Source organism: Macaca fascicularis, chromosome 8 (genome assembly GCF_037993035.2).
Source record: "Macaca fascicularis isolate 582-1 chromosome 8, T2T-MFA8v1.1".
Lineage (NCBI taxonomy): Eukaryota > Metazoa > Chordata > Mammalia > Primates > Cercopithecidae > Macaca > Macaca fascicularis.
Genome location: NC_088382.1, coordinates 94,690,130 through 94,710,174, shown reverse-complemented (window position 1 = coordinate 94,710,174; position 20,045 = coordinate 94,690,130). Strand labels below are relative to the sequence as shown.

General features: G+C 34.9%; 1 protein-coding gene and 1 pseudogene across 21 annotated transcripts in view; one reads left to right on the top strand and one right to left on the bottom strand.

The window, feature by feature from the left end:
- The window catches only part of RALYL (RALY RNA binding protein like), a 736,337-nt gene that overhangs the window by 77,234 nt on the left and 639,058 nt on the right, over positions 1-20,045 (bottom strand). The window lies entirely within an intron of this gene.
- Positions 7,968-9,619, top strand: LOC102123465 (glucosamine 6-phosphate N-acetyltransferase-like; annotated as a pseudogene).

Sequence of the window (20,045 nt, the reverse complement as noted above, 5' to 3'; positions counted from 1 at the left end):
ATTCATAAAGCCAGTTTCATATGAGTAGGCTAATACACAAAGTATTTCTTTTTATTTTCCTTCACCAAACTTCATTAAAATATAATCTTAAGAATATTAATAAATTCCCTAGCACAAGTAGGAAATATTTTAATGTTTTCTTAGCAAACATCTTGCCAATAATAACTACTACTAGAGCCTTCTCAATTGCTATAACTGGCTTCCTATATTAGGTTGAGTAATCAATTATTGAGTTCTTATTTGTAAGTCAGCTATAATACTAGGAGTTGTAAATAATTATATCAGTAGAACATGACTTCTAACCTCAAGGAATTTCAATCCGTATAAGAGATTAGACAAATACACAGATGAAAGTAAGTTGAGACAGAATTTGGTAACTGTCAATCAGAAATAACTTCTATGAGAGTTTATAAGCAGGGGAAATAGGATGTGGTGAGTGAGACACTGGGATCAAACATGGCTTCATGAAAGAGCTGGCATTTGAAATGGACCTTGCAAAGAGTAGGGATTTGACAAGTCAATGTTCAAAAGGTAGGTCTTTCTAGATGATCAAGAAACCTGGTGGTAGAAAAATGTGGAACAAGTATGGACAATATGTTTTATGGAGATTATTCTCTCTCTTGGCACAGCTATTCTTCAGAATACCCATGGTTAGTTCTAGAAGTCATGAGTGCAGAAGATATAATGTAAAAATAATGTAGTATACAATTCAGCTAACTGGCTGAATTTCCAAAGCATACTTCCCTTTGGATAGGTGAAATCAGAAGTATCCTTAGATGTATTTACAGGATCCTGCTTCTAATTCATCATAAAATGTTGGTGTAGGTTTCTAGTTGTCAGAGTATCTAAAGTTAAATTTACAAAGTTTGCCAATATAATATTGTGAACAAAAATCTGTTCATTCCACTTTAAGGAATACATATAAATTTGTACATTTACTTTGGTGTATGTCACCAATACATATGCACACATATATACAAAATTCCAAAACAGTGAAATAAGCTACTTAGTCTAAGTTTCATTGATGAAATATTCAATTTATTTTCAAGGACCTTTGTAGTGGGGGAGAAGGTGAGGAGAAACCTACTGGGACCTAAATAATTATAATATCTTTTATAGAGTTCCTGGCTACTGGTGAATCAGTACCTGTCACCTGAGGAAGAGAAAATGGCTAAGAAGTTCTAAAGATTAAAATAATCCACCTAACTTAAGAAAGAGTTCTCATGCTTCACTTGCTGTGAGTCAAGTTTACTGTCTCACACATTTAAAGGAGGATTACTTTAATTGATAGAGCAGTGACAGAATGTATGAAGAGTAAATTTTGGAAATGAGAAAAAGAGGAAGAAAAAAACCAATTATTTTTCTTTCTTTTGGCTAGTAACACAGGGTTTCTGATTTTGGAATTATCACTTTGAATGGGGTGCGCTGTTACTTTTCTCTGTACTTTGTCTGTTAGGAAGTGTACTTAAATAAAAATAACAGCAACAGCATAAAAACCTTCAATTAGTCCCCATGGCTTACAAGGTAACATGCAAACCTCTTCAATACTCAGGATTCTCCAAAATGTAGCTCCTTTCTCTGACATTCTTTCACTATTCATTCAATTACTCTTTTAATCCATCAGCATTTCTCAGCACATACGCTCTGCCTTGTGCTACTCTGGTACAAAAAAAAAAATCTTGCTCTCAGGCAGAGACGTTCTTGTATCTTGACACAATCTTCTGCATTAGCTCAGTTGATGGCTCAACAAAAAGTTTCCTGTTATACTCTCCATCCATAAACATGTGTTGTATATTCTTTCTGCTGGAAATATGTCCATTCTTTTTTTTTTTTTTTTTGTGATGGAGTCTCCCTCTGTTGCCCAGGCTGGAATGCAGTGGCACAATCTTGGCTCACTGCAACCTCTGCTTCCCAGGTTCAAGTGATTCTCCTGCCTCAGCCTCCCAAGTAGCTGGGACTACAGGCACCTGCTACCACACCTGGCTAATTTTTGTATTTTTAGTAGAGATGGGGTTTCACGATGTTGGCCAGGTTGGTCTTGAACCCCTGACCTTGTGATCTGCCCGCCTTGGACTCCCAAAGTGCTGGGATTACAGGTGTGAACCACCGTGCCCAGCCTAATATGTCCATTCTTAAAGGCCTAACTCAAGCTCCACATCTTCCCACATTATCAAATTTGTTGAATTAGACTAAATTCCACTTTCTGTGCTGTTCTTTGATTATAGCTTATTTGAATTTACATCCAACTCATGCTTGTCAGCTCTGTGCTTCTCTTGCCACTTAGCTAATCTGTATAGATTTATTTTTGTTAGCCTTTCCCGTCACAAGCCAGTGTTTCCCTTCCATTAATCATCCCCATCTCTCTTATTTGACCTTAATCTAATTTATGTGAATTTCTTGACACTGAAGTTTTCAGGGTAAAATATTCCAGGAGGGCTCATGTCAAAATCCTGTAGAGTATGATCGATCTCTTTAACTGTTCAATGTAGTCATTAATGTTCAGGTCTCATTCTTATAGCTTCTTAAACACACTTTCTTCTAAACATATTATATTGTATTTGACTCTTTATGAGTCTATCTCACTAGATCATAAGCTCTGAAAGGCAGGGTGTTTTAGTCACCCAAAGATATATTTTTTAAATCGAGCATTACCCATCTATGGAACTTTCCACTATAGTATTTACTTTCTGTAGAAAAGTAAAGTATTTTCATTAGAATTTTTCAAACACCAGAATATTAATATTAGAATATTTAAAGCATTACAATTGCTATATTGGGTTAGATCTTTCTTCCATTTATCAGTTTATTGCTGGTCAGCTCTAAATCTACCCTTTTTTTGAGCTTGCTTTGTAATAATGGAGCTGGACTCTATGAACATTCCTCCTTTGCCTGCTGACACAGTGTTAAAGTTTGGCAGTATAGGGTGCTGGAGTAAAACTGCAAGGCATAGAAGAAGAAGGAGCTTCTTTTTCCAGATGCTTTTCTTCTTATTCTCTGGCACAGCTACCAGCAGCTTGTCAGAGGCCCAGTGATAACCATGGGCATCTCAGCAGAAGTTTCCTACTCATCACCTCCAGTCCATCAACATCCCCATAGACTTCTCTGACCTCCGGTCAGCTACAAACACATCTTCTCCAGTGAGATTTGAATCTCAGCCCTGGGGAGAGAGACTCTCTTCAACTTTGTTTTTCCCTTGAGTACTCACCCTCAGCCACAGAGGTAGTAGCTGTTCCAAGCACTTTCTATTCCAATATTCTTTTGCAGATCTTGACTGACACAACCCAGTTTAGGCTGGGTTATATTTCATGTGTTTTGTGTTTTTGTATTCCATGTTTGTTGAGAATAACCATATGTAACATGTAGACAATGAGTACGCTTGTCCATTTACAAGTAAATGTTTTTCATAGTTCGTTGATATTTTTATAATTTAACAATGGAATTAAAATGATTTTTTCAAAGTTTTCCTTCAAGGGTAAATATATCAACTACACAAGCTCTTTATGGTGGAGACTAGCTTTTAAAAATGTTGGAGGATGATGTCAAAACAGTTGATAATAATTAATTATAATAATGTTAACAGTTAACCTTTACTGAAGGCTTAGCATTTATCAGCCACTATTCTAAATGCTTTACATATATCAAATTATTTCATTATCTTAAAAATTCTATGAGTTAGTATTAATATTATCTTGACTTTATATATGAGCAAACCAAGGCATCAATATAATCAAAGTTCATAGCATAGACTACTTTGATATTGCTGTAAGAAATTGCTTCCCAGATATTGCTGTAAGAAATACTTGAGTGTTTTTGTCAATTACAATCTCAATATTAAGCCACAAAGATAAGGAAATATTGTTTTTTCCTTTTTTTGAGATGGAGTCTCGCTCTGTCACCCAGGCTGGAGTGCAGTGACACAATCTCTGCTTACTGCAACCTCCACCTCCCAGGTTCAAGCGATTCTCCTGCCTCAGCCTCCCAAGTAGCTGGGACTACAGGTGTGTGCCACTATACCTGGCTAATTTTTGTATTTTTAGTGGAGACAGGGTTTCACCACGTTAGCCAGGCTGGTCTCAAACTCCTAACCTCAAATGATCCACCCGCCTCGGCCTCCCAAAATGCTGGGATTACAGGCGTGAGCCACCAGGCCTGGCCAGATAATGAAATCTTAATTGGCATTAAATGATTTGTAGTGTCTATTAAAAAAAGGAGTAATAATTCTATTGGGTTTTCACTTTGAGCCATCACTGGAAATATTTAGTTTAGTATGCATCAGTGCACTTTTAAAATTTTGACCAAGTAGGATATGTATAGATGAAGGAAATTAGGATGGCCAAAAGTCTCAAGACAATGCCCCTGCATAAAAAATGATTGAATTAAATAAGGATACTTGGGCTACAGAAGACAGTCTTTGGGAAGAAAGGTGCCTAACTGTTTAAATATTTGAAAGGCTGTTGAGTGGAAGAGGAATTGAATTTCTTCATTGTGGCTCCAAAAGGCAGAATGAGGATTAAAGGGTAGTAATCATAAGGAAGACTGTTACTGCTAAATTTAACTAAGAAATAAGATAATTAATACCAAATACCGCAAGCTTCTAGTAGTTTAAACAAAAAACAGAATCGTAAAATGGAAAACACCATGACAAAACATTGTATGTTGTAATATAACACACAGATATATATGGCACAAGAGCCTGAAAACTATTTGTTGGGAATTCTTTTTAGAGCAGAGGATTAATGCATTATAGCATTATATAGTTCTGGGATATCTTTCACGTTAAAATTTCATAATTTTATTAAAATTAAATTACATTGTTAAAATGTAACATTTATATATCGACCTCCAGATTTTCAAAAGCTGGTACCCTAAATCTGGCTCACTTTCCCTTAGTACTAGTTCAGTTTCTTTGACTCTCCCCAACCAAACTGATGCCAAGTCAAAAAAGAAATATTGCACTTCATATTCTCTAGAAAAAAATAAAAAGAATGCTTTTTCTAAGAGAAATAAAAAGAATGCTTTTTCTAAAATGCTTTTTCTAAGACACAGTGAATACCTGACTCAGAAAAATTTACAGCTTTAGATGCCTTCATTCTTAAAGAAGAAAGATGAAAAAGTAAAGAACTCAGACCTAATCTCATTAGACAAAGAGCAACCTATACACCAAAGTAAACCAGAGAGGTCATTAGTATCAGTTTCAGGTGTGGAAATCAACCAACATAATCTGGAACAAAAACAAATTAAAAGAGATTACAGATTTTATCTGTAAATGCTAAAGAGACATTTGATAAAATTTAAGAGGTATTTCTTATATTCAAAGTAAAACAGTAATAAGAAAACTACTTAAACACAATAGGCTGTAGCAAAAACAAGTGGGGAATATTAATTCAGCATAAAACAGTAAAACTATTCAAATTAAAATGAGAGGACAGCTTTTTATCACCATTATTATTTATAAATATTGAAGATTTTAGCAAATCTTTATATACTAAACATTGTCATTCCTCTAGACATATGCACTTGATTTTCTGCATTGCCCATTTTTCCCAAAATACCTAGCTATTTATACATGTCCTCTATTACCTTTTTATTACAAGCTCATACTGCACTGGACACATATTATCTAAAATGAGTATTTCATACAAATATTATAGAAGCAAAAGTAGCATATTGAATAATTCTTCCACTCCCATTGAACTGATTTACACTCTTTGTCAATTATGACCTTTTTGTGTAAACATGACTTATTATTGTGGTTTCTATTTTTTCCCCACCGATTAATGTCAGTTTTTATTCCTAAATCATGAATTTGTAGAAGAGATAGTGTCCCTCCTATTACTATTATTCAACTTTAAAAAAAAAATCTCCTCAATATTTTACCAGCTGAATTTTTTTAATGTCAAATTTTCCCCCTCCCTGATTATTTTCTACCCAGTCATTTTAAATGAATCACTTTATCCCTTCAATAAATTTCCCAGTTAAAGAACATGACTAAATATTTGTTAAACATATGTTTGTAAAATAGGTTGAGCCTTAAGATGCTGGTGTTCAGGATAGATAAAACCAGGTGAGTGGCTATCTTTCTAGAATTTTGTCTGGGATTGGTACATGATACATCATAATTTTCTGTTGGTGTCTTTCTGGCATACTTCACACATAAAAAATGACGTAGCTGAACACAGAGTTCTTGTGTTACAATCCTTTCCCTAAAAAGTTCTCCAGGATTATCTTCACATTAGCACATCACAGAGAAAACTGAGTTCGATTTTATCTTTTGTCTTAAAGTTAGCCTCTTTTTAAATTTATGGATTCCTATAGATTTCTTTACATTTCAAATTCTAAATGCCTCATTTAGAAAAATCAATGAATTATATATTTTACTTTTTATTATTGACTCATTTTCTATAAAATTGTTATCTTTGGCAATGGCTATTATTTACAGATTAAACTCAATGGTGTTTCATCCCATTTTTTCTTTTGTTCTCATTTTTGCCACTTTTCCTCTGTTTTTCTCATGGAATGTTTGTTAATTTTCCTTAATATCATTTATTGACCTTATTTTCATCTGTAGTATCAAATCTTTAATTTACTGCTTCAAATGGGGCATTGTATTGAATCCGGTGTCTTAAAGAGTTAACTGATATTTTCCAAATTAATCTCTTCTTATTATAACCTATAAATGTTTCTTAGAGGTACATTCCTTCTGAATATTAAGAAGACATTTTATCTGATATTCTTTAGTTTCTAGAAAAAAATCTTATTCTCAAAACCGAATCCTCTTTGAGCCCTCAAAATATTGCTCTGTTTAACTTGTACTGAAGAATTTATTTGTGAACTTCCATGTTTTTTCCTCATTAATTCTTTTCTGTTTGGTTAAGTCAATATTCAATGTTTATATTGGTATAACCACATAAATATTATTGGCCTACCCACATGAATATAATAGTTGAGGAACATACTGTGCAATGATTATATTTCCTTCTTGTACAATCATTGTTTACTTGGCACTTATAATGGTCTACTTTTTTCATTCTTCCTGGAGCATTCCACTTTCCTGCTGCAACCCAGACTGGTTCTCTCTGGGTCTGCTACAAAGCTGTCATCTTGGTACTTCTCTTCACCAGCCACCTTGAGGACTTCTTTCTCTTTTGTGTTAGACCCCCCCATTTTTTTTGGTTAGTTCGATAAGTTTGGTGAAACAACATTTAGATTTCTTAGAAATAGCTTGTGAGTAATTATATTTCTGAAAATACAGTTGATTCTCATTATTCATGGATTCTGTATTTGCAACTTTGCAAAATTTGTGACCTCCTAATCAATACTCACAGGGTTTTTATGATCATTCAGAAACATGCACAGAGGGTAAACATTTTGAGTTATATGTTCCCAGCTGAGGTCCAATGAGGTGACACTGCCTCTTTGTTTCAGTTCATACTGTAAATAACCATCTATGTTATAATCTATTTAGTGTCTCATTTTTCACATTTATGTGCTTTTCCTTGGTAATTATGTAGCTTAAAACGGCCCCCCAGTATAGTGCTGAAATGCCGTCCAGTGTTCCTAAGCACAAGAAGACTGATGTGTCTTATGAAGAAAATACGTGAGCTTCTTTAGATGAGCTTCTTTCAGGCATGAGGTGTGCTGCTGGCTGTGAGTTCGATGTTAATGAATCAACATACATATTGATATAACATACATTAAAGACATAGGGTCTTTAAACAGAAACACACCAACAGCAAGTTTGTGTGTTGATTGGTTGACAAAAATGTTGTGAATTTCCTCTGAGACCAAAAGATTCCTCTGAGACCAGAAGCTCACAGGAATCTAGCCCTATATTTCCCCTAGGACCAATGGTTCAGTATTTGCTAATTCAGTGTTTGCTGTGACTTCACAGAATATAACTTCCTCAAATAACAAGAGTCACCTGTCTAGAACTAGATGTACCATATGACCCAGCCATCCCATTACTGGGTATATACCCAAAGGATTATAAATCATGCTGCTATAAAGACACATGCACACGTATGTTTATTGCGGCACTATTCACAATAGCAAAGACTTAGAATCAACCCAAATGTCCATCAGTGACAGACTGGATTAAGAAAATGTGGCACATATACACCATGGAATACTATGCAGCCATCAAAAAGGATGAGTTTGTGTCCTTTGTAGGGACATGGATGCAGCTGGAAACCATCATTCTTAGCAAACTATCACAAGAACAGAAAACCAAACACCGCATGTTCTCACTCATAGGTGGGAACTGAACAATGAGATCACTTGGACTCGGGAAGGGGAACATCACACACCGGGGCCTATCATGGGGAGGGGGGAGGGGGGAGGGATTGCATTGGGAGTTATACCTGATGTAAATGACGAGTTGAAGGGTGCTGACGAGTTGATGGGTGGAGCACAGCAACATGGCACAAGTATACATATGTAACAAACCTGCACGTTATGCACATGTACTCTAGAACTTAAAGTATAATAATAAAAAATAATAATAATTAAAAAAAAACAAGAGTCACCTGTATCTTTTAAAAGTCTTTGTGTTTGATTAACAGTGTATTTGGTTTGATTGATTGTCTGGGCCTTCTGGCTGGAAATAATTTTCCCTCAAAATTTTAAAGGCAGTGAAGAGGGGCTGGGGGTCGGAAAGTGAGAGTGGGACCTGGTGTCCTGAGGGCCATGGTGGGCCTGCCTCAGCTTTATCAAACAGATCTTCCTGGAAAGATGAAACCTGATGAAACTCCTATGTTTGACCCAAGTCTACTTAAAGAAGTGGACTAGAATCAGAATACAGCTACATATGCTACAGTTATTTCTCCAACACATCTTGCCAGAAGGCTTGGTTTAAGGCCTCTTTGTCTACTGATGATATGGTTTGGCTGTGTTGCCACCTAAATCTCATCATGAGTTGTAGCTCCCATAATCCCTGCAAGTCCTACTGAATCACGGGGGTGGGTATTTCCTGTACTAATCCCATGATAGTGAATAAGTCCCACGAGATCTGATGGCTTTATAAAGGACAGTTCCCCTGCACATGCTCTCTCACCGGTCGCCACGTAAGATATGCCTTGCTCCTCCTTCACCTTCTGCCATGATTGTGAGGCCTCCCCAGCCACGTGGAACTGTGAGTCCATTAAAACTCTTTCTCTTTATAAATTACCCAGTCTTGGGTGTTTCTTCATAGTAGTATGAAAATGGACTAATACAACTAACATAGGGTTTTTTTTTTGTTAAGGTACTGGGTCAGCGAACTGCCACTGGAGTTGTCAACCCTGATAATGTATAAAGTCTTTTGAGCATACAAAGAAATCTGGGGATCATTATGTTATAGTTGTGGAAGATGTGACTCGGTGACAGAGTGTTGCTATGGCAACTCTGATAATAGAACGTAAATTCATCCATTCCTGTGCTAAGAGTGAAAGAGTAGATGCTGTTAGTAACGAATGCAGGGAAGACAGCTTGGCAAATTGTTATCAACTTGTCTTTGCTAAGGAAGAAACTGAACTGCTATAAGATTACCCTTGAATGTCTACTACAAAATGTTGGTTTTAACAAAACATTTGGATACTTTGGATCTGAGGAAAACGACATATATTAGAGGTTTCTAAAGTAAAAATCTTTTTAGAAAGACAATTGTCAAAGGAGTTAATGCTACAAAGCTATACTCTCACTGGAGTTAAAATGTTTTGTTGATGTAGCACGGTGACCTCCATAAATATTGGTCTGAAAAAAACTTATAATATTGCAAGTATAATGACATTTTAGAAGATTACCTTGGGCTGATGAGATATGCTGTGAATTTGAATTACAAATGAATATTATTAAAGGGATGATTTTTACCTAAAGGGGTTATTTGAATTTTTTCTTGCCTTGCATTTTTCTAGAGTGTGGCTTCATTCCTTGGTAGTCAAGAGTACTGATAGTAAAGAGTTCTGTATCTGCTATCTGTGCTGCTTATTTTTAAAAGGTATATATTTAATAGGCTGTTTCTTATCACATACATAAAATTAATTATTTTTGTTTCAAATAAACATATCTAAATACAGAGAGAGGCATTATTTCCCACATATTAAGTTGGATAAATTAGTTATTATACAAATATAGTACAGTTATCCTACTACGGACAAACAACCTGGCCAAGCCTTTTAAAGAAGCAGAAGAAATGAAAACTAACTTATAAAATGTGAAGCGATTCAAAGTAAAACAATTTAAATGTTTTACTAAAAGTTTATTTAGTTGTATGTCAATAAAAAGTATCAAGTGACTTATCTGTGAAATATATTAATAATTATTCATTTGTTAAAGATACCTATGAACAATTATTACAGGACATCTAAGGTACTTTGTAACAGTAACACTTGGAAATCTCAACATATGTATTTCTATTCCAATTTTTCTTTTTATCTGAAGCATCTCTTCTGAAAAACATTTTCATCAAAAAATGGAATATTACAAAATTGAGTGGAATGCAATATTTAATAAAATATATTGTACTGGATTTGTCACATCATAAAATTTTGATGGAAGCTTTTCTTTTTAATGTGGTTATAATGGCACTATTATTCTGGTAACTATCCTGTTTTGATTTTTTTGATTTTATTGATTTTAATTATTTTAAAAGTTGAAGTCAGAATTAGATACTCTAATGGCACTAATCTTCAGCATTCCATGTTACAATAAGTCTATTCATGTGATCAAAAGACATTTAAAGCCATTCTTCTATTGTCTGCACGTTCTAATCTTGAGAAATTTGATGTTATTCTGAGTCTGTCTTGGTATGTGGCTTTTATTCCTCTATTTAGACATTTAAGGTCTTATATACAGTAATCTGTTTTAGTTTGGGTCATCTTTCATTTATTGTGCTGAGCATATTTTATTGGAAAACTAGTATCTTTCAGTGTTGGGATATTTTATTGTATTCTGATTGAATAATGTCCTCTGAGTTTTCCCTTTGTGAGAACACTATTAGCTTGATATTGAACCCGTGGAGTAAGGGTCTAATTGTTTAAAAATCTTTTCTTTACTATTTTCCATCTGTTTATCTTTCTGATCTTTTAAGTTCATATTTCAAACGTTTATTAAATTTTCTATTTCTGCTATAAAGTTTTTAATTTCTGAGAAGATTTTTCTTGTTATTCATATATTCTTTTAAGTAATACTTTGAAATGTAGATACATTTTCCTATTTCTAGGGGCATTAATTATGAGTTGTTTAGTATTTTTGTTTAGTTTTGTACTCTCTCTATTTCCCCTATTTCTGTGGAAATCTGATTTTCTCTGGGATTTTCTTCCATGTTAGAGTATTTCCTAAAATGCCTGGTGATTCTTTCCTTGTTGATTAGCTTATATTTCAGGGCAAGGCATCAAAAAGCTGGCTGTCAGCTTTGTGAGTGTGTGTGTGTGTGTGTGTGTGGGTGGGTGTGGGTGTGTATATGAGTGTGTGGATGTACATGTGGGCAGGGCTTATCGACTGGTGGGCCTCACTGGAACATGGTAGTGAAGGGTCCTAGTAGTTTATTGGGCATGTCAAATGTCAGCATTTGATTGTCTTTTGGGGTGACTAATTTCCTCAGAGAGGAGAAACAGCTAATTCCCAAATAGAGAACAGTCTCATACTGGCCTAATATTAAAAAATGATGACATTTTTGATATACCCTAGTATTTTAAATATGTCATTAAGCTAGTGGTAAATTTTTTTTTCTCAACTGCAAAACAAGAGAATAGGCTGATGTACTAGGAATTTATGTTATTTCTGGTACCCAGCCAACATTTCACATATATTAATTTCCCTTCCAGTAGTGAGATCTATTGCAAAGCAAAGAAAGCTCCTTGTTGAAGGCATGCATTTTTTTTCAAGTTTTACTTCAGATTCAGGGGGTACACATGTACTTTTTTGTTAGTTGGGTGTATTGCATGATGCTGAGGTTTGGGGTTTGATTGATCCCATCACCCAGATAGTGAGCATAGTACCCAACAGTTTTTCAAACTTCCCTTCCCTCTCTAGTAGTTCCTAGTTTCTATTGCTGCCATCTTTATGTTCATGAGTAGCCAATGTTTAGCTCCTTATTATAAGTAAGAACATTCAATATTTCTGTTTTTTTTTTGTTCCTGCATTAATTCACTTTGCATAATGACCTCTAGCTACATCCATGTTGCTGCAAAGGACATAATTTTATTATTTTTCATGTCTGTGTAGTATTCCATTGTGTATATGTACCACGTTTTCTTTATCCAGCCCACTATTGATGGACATTTAGGTTGATTCCATGTCTTTGCTATATTTTTGTTTTTTGAGATGGATCTCTCTTTGTCTCCTAGGTTGGAGTGCAGTGGTGTAATCTTGACTCACTGCAACCTCTGCCTCCTGGGTTCAAGAGGTTCTCCTGCCTCGGACTCCCAAGTAGTTGGGATTACAGTCATGCACCAACATGCCCAGCTAAGTTTTGTAATTTTAGTAGTGATGAGGTTTCACCATGTTGGCTAGGCTGGTCTTGAACTCCTGACCTCAGGTGATCTGCCTGCCTCTGCCTCCCAAATTGCTGGGATTACAGGTGTGAGCCACTGAGCTTGGTGGTGTCTTTGTTATTGTAAATAGTGCTGTGATAAACATGCAAGTGCTTGTGTCTTTTCGGTAGAACACTTTGTTTACTTTTGGATATATCCTGTAATGGGATTGCTGGGTTGAATGGTAGTTCTATTTTGAGTTCTTTGAAAAACCTCCAGACTGCTTTCCACAGTGGTTGAACTAATTTACATTCCCACCAAGAGTGTATGAGTGTTCCCTTTTCTCTACAGCCTTGACAACATCTGTTGTTTTTTTGATTTTTTAATAATAGCCATTCTGACTGCAGTAGATAGTATTTCATTGTGGTTTTGATCTGCATATCTCTGAACATTAGTGATGATGACCATTTATTCACATGTTTGTTGGCAGCTTTTATGTCTTCTTTTGAGAAATGTCTGTTCGCGTCCTTTGCCTTCTTTTTAATGGGGTTTTTTGCTTGATGATTTGTTTAAGTTCCTTATAGATTCTGGATATTAGACCTTTGTCAGATATATAGTTTGTGAATATTTTGCTCCCAGTCTGTAGGGAGCAAAATATTTTGCTGTTTACTTCCTTGATAGTTTCTCTTGCATGCAGAAGCTCTTGAGTTTCATTAGGCCCCACTTCTCAATTTCTGTTTTCATTGCAATTGCTTTTGAGAAGTTAGCCATGAATTCTTTCCCAAGGCTGATGTCCAGAATGCCATTTTCTAAGTTTTTTTCTAAGATTCTTATGCTTTGAGATCTTTACATTTAAATATGTAATCCAATTTGAGTTAATTTTTGTATTAATTATTGAATAGGAAGTCCATTCCCCATTGCTTATTTTTGTTGACTTTGTCAAAGATCAGATAGCTGTAGGTGTGTGGCTTTATTTCCAGGTTCCCCATTCTGTTCCATTGGTCTATTGTCTGTTTTTGTACCAGTACCATGATGTTTTGGTTGCTGTAGCTTTATAGTGTAGTTTGAATTTGGGTACTGTAATGCCTCTGACTTTGTTCTTTTTACTTAGGATTGTTTTGGGTATTCAGTCTCTTTTTTTTTATTTCCTTTGAATTTTAGAATAGCTTTTACTAGTTCTGAGAAAGATGATGTTGGTAGTTTGACAGGAATAGTCCTGGATCTATAGGTTGCTTTGGGTAGTCTGGCAATTTTAAAGATACTGATTTTTACAATTCATGAGCCATAGATGTTTTTTCCATTCCTTTGTGTCATGTGTGATTTCTTTGAACAATGTTTTGTAGTTCTCCTTGTAGAGATCTCTCACCTCCCTGGTTAGATGTATTCCTTGGTTTACTTATTTATTTTTATTTTTTTTGCAGCTATGGTAAATGGGATTGCATTCTTGATTTGGTTCTCAACTTGAACATTATTGGTATATAGACATGCTACTGATTTTGTAGGCTGAAACTTTACTGAAGTGGCACATCAGTTGCGGGAGCCTTTTGGCGGAGTCTTTAGGGCATTCTAGGTATAAAATCACGTAATCTGTGAAGAGAGATAGTTTGACTTATTTTCCTATTTGGATGCCTTTTACTTTTTTCTCTTGCCTGATTGCTCTGGCTAGCACTTCTAGTACCATGTTGAATGGGAATGCTGAGAGTGGGCATCCTTGTATTGTTCCAGGCCTTAGGGGGAATGCTTTTAGTTTTTGCCTGTTCAATATTATGTTGGCTGTGGGTTTGTCATAGATGGCTCTTAATATTTTGAGATATTCTCTTCTGATGGAAGGCATGCATTTTTTGAAATGAAGAAAAATATAGAGAAGCAGCAGAAAGAAGGAGGAATAGAGAGAGGTGAAGAAGTAGGACAAGGAGAGAATGTGAGGAGAGAAGAAGAGAGAAGGAAAGAAAGAGGAGATGAGGAAAGAGAAGAAAAGAAGGAGAATGATAGGAAAATAAATAGGGGTCAAGGAGGAGAGAGAGTAAGTAAGAGAATAAGGCAGAGGCAGGAGGGGTGAGAAAGGGAGAGGGGAGTTGAAGAAAAGTTAAAACATATTCAGGGTTTTCTAGTCTCCCTTGATATAGTCATTGTTTAATTTTCTAGGCATGTCATCCAGTGTCTCTTTTAAGATGCCCTTTGGTCCAGCCAAATGGTGCTACTACCTATCTCCAAACAGAAACTAAACCCATCTGGCTTTGTGTGCCATTATGTATCACTAGTCCCACAACCTTTTATTTCCTCTCTTTCAAGAGTTTTCAAAGAATGACTTATGTTATAGATATATGTTCATTTTTATTTTATCTTCTTCAGCAGATTAGAATTCCCAAGCAATACCTTGTATTATAGACACTAACTTATTGGTTTTTGTACTGTTCATTAGATTACAACCTCCCCAAAGGCAAAGATGTAGTCTTGTCTAAGTCTTCCTGGCTTATTGTGGTAAAGGACCAAATTTTTATTTTTTATTTAAAATATTTACATTCTATCACAGTCTGATACTTTTGTACAAAATCATACATTTAGATATCATAGCCATATAAACATGCTATAAGTTTTAAAATGCTTACTCCTACTTTCTGAAATGAAATGGTAAAAACAATTCATTGATTGGCACTGCTTTACTGAATCCGCTATGAGATGAAGCAGCAGTTCAGTGCACCTCACATCTTGCTTTGCACCTACCAATATAACTTCAATGGAATTTTGCACTGAATAAATTTTATCTAAATATAACTGAATTTATTCAAAAATAACAATAAAGATACTGGAAAAAAAAGTCTTGATTAGAATGAAATTGCATCATAAGATTCACTTCCTATTTTTAACCCCTGATTTGCAGTTTGGAGGGTACTGTTAGGCAATTAATGATGCTTTTAAAAACAATGTGCATTGCGTAATTTTTTGAAGACATATTTGTTAGTTAAGTCTAAATGATTTTGATACCACTCTTCATCTTATATTGCCAAAATAAATGTCTAAATATTTTACTAAATTCCCTATCAAGGATGATTTGTTGTTGTATTTGTAATAAGGAAGGAAAGCTCAATTTTTAGTCACAATAATAGGAAACTATCCCTGTCTAGCAGGCTAGTTTAGAACAGCAACTGCCATTGTTATCACATGATATTTTGCACATACACGGTGCCCTTCAAATGTTGAATTGATGCACTTAATGAAATTAGACAACTGTTCTTCACAGAAAGGGCAGCAATGCTATCAAATCCTTTCTCAAGAGCTTCAAACTAAAACCTGGCAACTTAAGAAAATTAGGAATGAATGCTTTGATTTATTGGGCAGTCCCTTAATTTGTGACTTGGTGGCTTTACATGGGAATTTGAAGTGCTTAGCCTGCCATGGGCTGGATAATCAAAGGCCCATGATTTACAGAACACTTCTTTAAAATAACTTCTCTAGAGAATCTCACTTTTAAAAAGGCTTTCAAGACTTTTAGTATCCAATTGGGCTATAATATACACTTAACTGAAATACCACTTGCATGATATGATAATTTAGCCAGTATCTGGAAGAAATGTCTCAACAAGTGTTTCATCTTTTATATGCTTTTCATTGAAGCTAAGGGGAAACTGTAGTTGGTTGCCTAACACTGAATAAAACTACAAGCACATTATCTCATTTTGAAGTTGAATGTGGCCAGCAGCTTCTAATGGTATATTTTGAATGTGATCTAGTGAAATATTTACTAAGGAAATAATAACATTTCTAAAACATGAAACACTTGAGGATTGACTTTTCATTTTAATATCTACCTTAGCATGCCAAAATATAGCCACTGAATGCATTTTTTTCCTGATAAGCTCTTAAAGTATAAGTGATACATGGCTTTTGCTAATAGTTGGCAGCTATTGATTATACTATGATAGCTGACTTGTTCTGCAGAATAAAGTAGAAAATCCTTTTGAATCTAAAAGCATTTCTGTACTTTGAAAATGTCATTAAAAGTGTTGAAAAGGTCACATTTTGAGATTGATGAAATAAAGATCAGTCTTTCCCGGCTGGATGAACAGAAATGTGATTGGGAAGTGAGGCTTTAAAACTTTTGCTAGCACTTTTATAGTGCAAATCTGGGATTCACAATGGCTCTAAAAGCAATAAATTACTTTTTATGTACATGATTATTTTCATGAATAATTAAAGCTATTATTTAGACATTCAAGTGCAGATGAAACTCAGAAGAAAACATGAAGTGTTAAGATGCATGAAATTGCCAGCTTTGTAAGCAAAAGTCCCAGACTGGACTCCATTCCAAAATAGCTGCTGATATTCTGTGTTTATTTATGGAGTTATCATAATGTCTCTGTATCTCACTGATTCAGTATTAAAGGAATGATGATATCTATTCTGTTTTTATGAGAATCGGTAAAGATTCATTGAAGAACACAAAATAAAGGATAATCAATACTTTGAACTGTCTGAAATAAATGCTATTTAAATTGTCAAAAAATTATTTAGATAATTAAGTATTATTTAATTGAAAGTTCAGTCTTCAGTATATTTAATGGAGCTAAAAAAAAGAGAAATGAGTTCTCTTCAAGTAAGCTTAATTAGCTTTCTTTGAGATGAGTTGAAGGTAGTCGAGTGAAATCAGAGCACTTATTTTGCATTAGTTTTAGTGACTGCTTTCAGGACTGATATTAAAAGTATATGAGACTAAGATCTTATTTTAAATCAAAGCAATAACAACTGTGCAGTACTGATTCTACATATGACGTCTAATCTTAGCCACCATTTCTATTTTATTCATATACACATTCAGTAAATATATCTTTAAACAGCCTGACTATATGATTACCCTTTCCGATGTGGCTTGACACCTTAAAAAAACTCATGTTCCAATGAGAACACGTGGACACAGGGAGGGGAACATCACACACCAGGGCCTGTCAGGGGGTGAGGGGAAAGAGGAGGGAGAGCATTAGGACAAATACCTAATACATGCGGGACTTAAAACCTAGATGACAGGTTGATAGGTGCAGCACACCATCATTGCACACGTATACCTGTGTAACAAACCTGCATGTTCAGCACATGTATCCCAGAACTTAGAGTGAAATTAAAAAAACAAAACAAAATCATGTTCCTTGAAAACAGTACTGGTAGCAATAAGGAAACAGTGCTAGTTGTGTATATTAATACACATCCCAAAGCTCTGTTTGTTTTAAATGTGATTCTGAAACAACACTTAAGGTTAGTTCTTTCCCATGAGTGAGATCTTATGCATGTCTAGTTTACTGATTCATTTTCTTATGTAGAAATATTTGATGTCTATAAATTAGTTTGGCTAATTTAGAGTTGCATGGTATGAAGTGGTCATAAATCCTTCATAGATTTTAAAGGGTTTCTCATAAGACTTGCTTTTTTAAAAAATATAAATAAATGGCGAGGATTGCTACAACCAAGAGTTCAGAGGGTACAGTTAGATTATTTAGACAATATTATTTAAGTTACAATTTTAACAACATTTTATCTTAGAAACACAGACTAAGTGACATCAAATTGGTTACTGGGTTGAGTGGATTTAATGATTTAACAGGTTCTCTCTCTCTAATAGATTGATTTTTTAAATTCTATAATTTATTGTGATAAAAGATCTCATCAAACATTTTTGGGGCTGGGGTTGCCTATGATATATAACGATATCAATTTTTAAAGTAAAACTGATATGAATTGTGATATTGGGTTTAATGTGACACTTTATTATATGAACAAATTAGATAGTGGTGGAAGTGCTGATAACACTCTTTTGAAATATCATCAGCTATAAAGTACTGCACCACTGCTTTCTTTATAAGCAGAACTTAAATAAATCTATTTAATGATCCTATACATTTTCTTCCCTCCATGTAACACTATATTCCTGCCTGCTATAATCTGCAATTACTTCCTTTTCCCCAAGGAGAACATTTTGCTGAAGAAATAAAAGCCATTTCAGGCACAATCAGCCCCTCTGTTTCCGAAGACATTTTTTTAATTGTAAAAGACTGAGGGAGACTCTTTTTGATGACTCTACTGTATTTTATTATTGAACAGTAATGAGCCCCTACTTCTTAAAAATGCATCCAGGAGACTATGCATTCAAGACGCCACTGTCAAAATATGCACATACATGATTGATTACCCAATTTATTGGTGATATTGTATATGCCATCATAGTGCAGTTTAAATGATTTTGACAAGTACAGAAAAGTCATTGACAGGTGCAGAAATAAATGATGGGTTTAAGCTTTCAAATGTTTTTACAGCATTTCACTGACTGGCAGGTTGATAAATTAAAATTACAGTTGTAGCATCAGGCCTGAAAGCACAACTGCTTTAGATTACAAAAATAGCGCTGTGGAAACTTTGTGTACTCTCCAGAGAAGTAGCCTGGAGGGCTTTGGGGAAAAAAATGAAGCAAAATTCAGTTGGTAAAGAAATCATTAATTTTGTGGTAGCACTGTCTGAGTCTAAAAAAAACCCCAAAAAAGTAGATTTTTAGAAGAAAATTGGCTTTATCTCCTTATCCCTTTTTCCCTGCAGACATAGAGAAAATTGAAACCGCATCATCAAAAGACAGGCATTGAATTGGCCATTAGTAATTCCATGATGTTAGATGGGCATATTTAAAGCTTAGGGACAATTTCTTGTTAACCTTCCCTTAGTTTCAACACTATACATGGATTTTAGCTTGTCATACTGTCACCATGATCCCATCAAGTCTAACTGAGAAAACTTTAAGACATCACTCACTCACTGATTTCGACATTCTTAAAGAAAATGCGATTTCATCAGGCATTTTCTTTACATTCTTATTTCATTCTATTCAAGTCTTGCATCTTTTCAAGTCATACCTGAACTTCTGCAGCCGCTTTATAAGTGGCTCACTTTGGATAACATCATTCTACAGTTAAAAGCAAAACAGCCAAGCAGGTATACATCATTGAATGACTCCACTTCACCCATAGAATGAGCAGAAAGCTCCTTGTATTAGGATAATTTCTCAATACAGATTCTCCGTGAATTAGCCAATCTTATCTTTTGTCTTTTCCTGAATCTTCCTAGCTCACTAGACTGGAATGTCTGATACGCTGGGTACGGTGCCTTCTCTGCTGCCACTCATCCAACTCTGTCTCCCAGGAATGCCATTTTAGTAGCTCCGTACTGAATTCTTACCTCACCTTGAAGAAAAACTCAGGTCCTACTTTTGTCTTGAAAATTTTCCTAATAATCTGACCAGTTTCTTTAACTTCTCAATTCCTAAATGTTTCATAGACAGCTATCATTTGATGGCATTAATACAGATCTGCTTTTGCTTTTATGTGCTCTACTACCAACCATCCCTAAATTAGTATTGCTTTCCCTCTTTCATGTTCCTATTATTAAAGTTTTTAATATTGTACTCCATATTTTATATCACTCTAAGTACAGTCCAGAATTGTCTTCCTGTCTTCAGGCTGCTGTTTTGTTTTTTCTTGTCTCTCTTCCTCAGCGATCTCCCCTAGTAAAGCAGTCTATCACTCCTGTGCTGATTTCACTCTCTTCTGAACTGAGAATTTG